Here is a 5,361-nt window from a genome sequence, read left to right as displayed (position 1 = left end):
GAGTTGCGCAGATTGTTTCACAAATGAATTTCGTTAAGTTTTTCGAACCACCTGTCTTGGCTGCTCCTCAGCTACTGACCACATTGTGTTATGACGTAAAGGGCGACGTATATGCAGAGCATGCTGGGAACGAATGCACAATGTAAACAAATGCACCGGTCGGTGCTAAGGACTCTCAGGGGTATGTATTCATCCGGGATATAAATACAGAAACCATCGCTCCATAGCACATTATAATGAGTATGCGAAACGCGCCCCTGAGAAGGGCTAAAACACCTAAAACAGCAAGCAGCACGTATAAAATCAGGCGTTAGGGGGGCTACCCTTGGTGTTCATGTTGCAGCAGCATATTTTGCGCGTGGGCGCTGGCTTCCGTGGTGGCGGGTCCGATGCGAACGGTGATTCGTGTTTATTGAATTCGTCGTAATCGTAGCTGTCACTGTTCCTGGCAGATCCGAAGAGCTGGTGCAGCTGACATCGTGACCCGAAACCCTGGTGCGGTAATTTATCAGCTGATCTCTTGCTCTTCGCCGTTTTCTTTCTTCCCGCGGGCAATCCCGGCATGACTTTCGCGCCTTCCGCGCTCATGTGCCGCGGTTGACGTCACAAGAAGAGATTCGCTCAGCTGCTCGGTCAGGTTTCGGTTCCGTATTGCTTATTTCATTTTTTTTTGTTTGCAGAACAATTCTATCAGACGCGTCACAGCGGCAGGGCACCTCGAGAAACTAAAAAAATCAATTACCCTCACGCGCCCAAAAAATCGCCGAAGTTGCCCTTAAAGGCAGCCAACTAACTTTACACAGTTGTGTTGTCTTTCTTTTTTGCATATGTACGTATACAGGGTCATGAATTTTACATTAAAGGGGGCCTTGTCGACAAACAAAAAAATCAGCAGAGTCATTTCAGACTGCTTACGTGTCGGAATGCGAAATCATTATAATCGCTTAGGTGAAACCTTTTTGATGGATGTTTTCGATATGCATTAAAGTTCTTTTTGCTAAATCGGCGTGTGTCTTGGCGTATACGTTGGCCGCAGGCTGGAAACATGCGGACGATTTTGCTGCAGAACGATCAATTTTATTTTATCCCTAATGGTGGGTCTGTCGTCACTATGTCGTCTTCTGCTGTGTTCCCTTGCTTCGTCTTCTGAGGCGCGCTTCGGTGGGCGACCACGTTTGACAGGTGGTCCTAAGGTATACGCTTCAGAGTGCATCGCCGTAGACGCCGCTCCGGTGAACTCCGAAGAGCAAGTGACGCGCGGCAGGCAGCGACGTGACATGTGCAATGACGCACGCACTAGGCTCACCTCATTGTATACATTCATGATTTGGCGTTGAAAGTGCATCGCAGTAGGCACAGGGCCGATGAAATCCGAAAAGTAAGAGACAAGTGGGAGGCAGTGATGGAAGCTGTGACAGAGACAGTGACAGAGACAGTTACGTGATGTGTGCAATGACGCACGCATTGGGCTCACCTCATTTTCTACATTCATGATTTGGCATCGAAAGTGCATCGCAGTAGGCACAGCGCCGATGAAATCCGAAAAGTAAGAGACAAGTGGGGGGCAGTGATGGAGGCTGTGACAGAGACAGTGACAGAGACAGTGACGTGATGTGTGCAATGACGCACGCATTAGGCTCACCTATTTTCTACATTCATGATTTGGCATCGAAAGTCCATCGCAGTAGGCACAGCGCCGATGAAATGCGAAAAGTAACAGACAAGTGGGAGGCAGTGATGGAGGCTGTGACCGAGGCTGTGACAGAGACAGTGACAGTGGCAGTGACGCGACGTGTGCAATGACGCACGCATTAGGCTCACCTCATTTTCTACATTCATGATTTGGCATCGAAAGTGCATCACAGTAGGCACAGCGCCGATGAAATCCGAAGACGGAGGCAGTGACGCGATGTGTACATTGACGCACGCATTAGGCACCATTTTAGTCGAGCATAACCATGGAGCCACCGTGGCGTTGGAGAAGCGTGCTTGTCTGGCACCCAAGAGGCCTAGTTCCAATTCTCACCCAGATCAAAATTTATCTAATTTTCTTTTCGAAGGCTTTAATTTGTTTACGAAACCTTCCTGACAAATTTGACGTCAATCCGAGCATTTTTTACGCGTTTTTACTCTTGGCGCCGTTGTCGACAACTTTTGGTGCCATCTTTTGGTCCCGCCTATTCACAACTTTAGTGAATATTATTGCTAAGTGTGACGAACAAGTTTCCTCGGCATGTTAAATGGTATGCGGGCGAAGGCGGGTTCAACTTCATTAGGATGTGCGTGTATAGTGGAGACAATCTGTTTTGCGGCATTGTTTATTTCAAGATTGTATGCATATGCTTTCTGGGTTCCTGCATTTTTTTACTGCCTTCTGAAATGTATCATCTACTTTACCACCCATATTTTCACTTGTATTTGCATGTTTCGTTATTTTTCTTCAGGTTACTGAAAGATTACAACCCTATTCCTGTCTGCCTTTGTTTTCTTTTTTCATCCGGCGACACGTTATTTCTTTTCTGTTTTCCGTTATGATACAACCACGCCAATGTGCTGCCACAAATTTTAAGGTATTTTTGTGCGACTTTACGCTACGACCTTCTGCAGGAACTTCAGGACGGTATCCTCGCCAATGTTTCGTTATCGCGTCTTTCCCAACTCATTGAGTCTGCCCTGACGGTAAGAGTGGCTGCTTCGCTTCTTCAGAGCGTAATTTATTGATGCGCCTTAACTTAATGGTCGTCTTTTATAGCCCTTTGAGTATCGTGATGCCAGGCATCGTGCTAATAGAGAGACGCTTTCTTGAGGAGGTTCAACCACTTCTGCAGCAGCCCATTGCGATACAAACTGACTTCTTACAAGGGAGTCAGCCAAACACCTATATTATATATATATATATATATATATATATATATATATATATATGGCACGACGGCAACAATACAAAGTTCACAGTGCCCCTAGTGTCTTTCCATATTACCGTATAAACACTGAACGATGTCGGCTCTAGAAGCGCTTTCTGAAGCTGGGTAACACTGTGCAACATTAAACGTCCGCAGGCGAGAACAGAATCAGCCGTAAAAGGCGAACAGCTTGATGTGTCGCGCGTCTACTGAGCTGCCATACAGCTAGTACTGATACGCGCACAGCGAGAAGTAAGGCGAGAAGCTCTTTTTTGGGGCGACAGGCTTGGTTCAAGGATTTAGGCCCGCTAAGAAGGCGTCAGTATAAAGAAGAAAAGGAACGGAGCTTATTGCTGCTCGCATGCTTCTATTGCCAAGCCTGTCACCTGAAAACGGGTGCGTCATCAGGCTCTTTGGCTCATGACGCACAGATCAGAAGAACGTCAAAACGGACATTATATTAAGAAAACGCTCTTGTTTGTTACTGATACACCCCATGTCTCGCTCCCACTGCGAGAGCCCGAACGCGGCATAGAAATATCTTTCCTGCGTCAATTTCATTTGTTTTTTTCCTACACCATAGCAACTACGAAGAGACAATTGACCTTCTCAGTGCTTGACACACTGGGGAAGAGTTCACAATCGGAACAGAAAGTTCTATACAAAGGTCAGTGCTCTCAAAGTAACGCCGCGGAGAAGGCCGTATGAGCGCTTTTCAAGTTTCCGAAGCCTACGAGCACGATAACCTTTCAGAGCGATATAACCAACATCGCTAAACTTCGTGCTCGCTTTACACTTGTCTGTGCTCTTCTCCTCTTGTTTCATATGCCCTTGCAGTGCAGTATCAGTATTTCCCTTCGGTGCCAGGCCTTCCGCAAACAGCGCCCGCATCATCCGTCTCTTTACTTCCGTTTTCGCTATGTTTGCAGTGTTATGTCATCCTGGGAATAAGCGCCAGTTTGACGAGCAGTTCACAGCACATTCAAATACATCTTGTTCAGCCTGCACGGGTTAGCCGACAGGAGCTACCTTTGGCTAAGCTCCCTGCCTTTTTTAGGATTCATGCTGGTGTATATGACAAAAATTCAGTGGTATTCAAGGAGTTTCAGGGCCCTGTGTGTGGATTTTCAAGAACCACATTGTCGGTTAGAAATCCAGATAAAACAGATGTTCAGGGATTGAAATGATGAGACTTCGCTGAAAAAAGGGAATGTCATTAGAGCCAACGTTTCAACAAGTGGACAAAATGAGGGCTCCAGCGATATTTCCTTTTTCGACCATTTCTCATCATTGTCTGTTAGAAATACACGGATGACCATTTTCAGAGTGTTACATGATGCAAACATACATTCGCTAAGGAAGAGCAACAAAGCAACATACACTCTCAGTCCTTGGGTGGCCTCATGTTGCTTCTGCTGAATTTTTACGTCAATGTCAAAGATCTCCTGGTGCTTGCTTTTGGCAGTCTTCCTTAGGCTGTTTGACTTCATGATGCAAGTCAGGTCACTGGGTGCCTCTGCTTTTTTCTGCATATGAGTCTGCTGAAGCTGTCAGTTCTGCAACAGCGGCTTTTAGTTTCTTCGTTCTGAAAGTTTGAACTTCGTCAATGCGGAGCTTCTTCCTCTGTTTTGCATCTTTCCGCTCCTGCCTTTTCTGTGTTTCCAAAAAGGCACGGTATTGTTTGCTCTCAATTTCTTTGTGATGGGCACATTGAAAGTGCTACCTGCTACGTGTAGAGAATCACATATAATGCGCTGTGAAATGTGAGACACTTCTTTCGTGTTTTCTACTGAAGCCTCGCGATTCGCGCTAAATCCTCCCTCTACGCTTGCTTGGCAATGACTAAGTGTAAGCAGCCGTAACCCTCCAAAGCTCAGGAGATGCTGAGCCAACCTTTAGGAGTTCATAGAAAAACTTGTCAAGTGTATGCGAGTTCCTTTCAAATAGCTGCAGCTCATATTTGCGCTCCTGTAGCAGCTCAATGAACTGTGCAAACACAGTATCCCTTGAATACTCATGGATTGTCTCTGCTGGAATGAGTGCATCCAGAACTTTCTTTAAGCCTCATGCGGCTTCAATGAAATCTGCCTGGGGTTTAGTTAAAGAGGCTTCTCACAGCGGAATATCGCCAGGGGGCGCTTCTCCAAGATCTTTCTTTGCGATAATTAAAAGAAACTGCTTGCACTACATGCGAGATGTAAATGCAGTTTTCACACTTAACTGTGGCTTTTACAAGCTGCTTGGCTGTGTGACCAGCATCTATCTTCTGGAGTGGCACATGGTTGTTTAAATCTTTAAAGTCAATTCTCAGGATTCCAGTGATTCCCATTGACGAACAGATAACTGAAGACTTGAGAAACTTTGTTAGCAGTTTTCTGACAATATTCTCAATGTCCTTTCCCAAAAAGAACATAACTGGCTTATCTGTCTGAAATGTTTAAAAAATGGCTCGAGGGTC

The sequence above is a fragment of the Dermacentor variabilis genome, chromosome 7 (genome assembly GCF_050947875.1).
Source record: "Dermacentor variabilis isolate Ectoservices chromosome 7, ASM5094787v1, whole genome shotgun sequence".
Lineage (NCBI taxonomy): Eukaryota > Metazoa > Arthropoda > Arachnida > Ixodida > Ixodidae > Dermacentor > Dermacentor variabilis.
Note: the sequence above shows the minus strand (reverse complement) of the source record.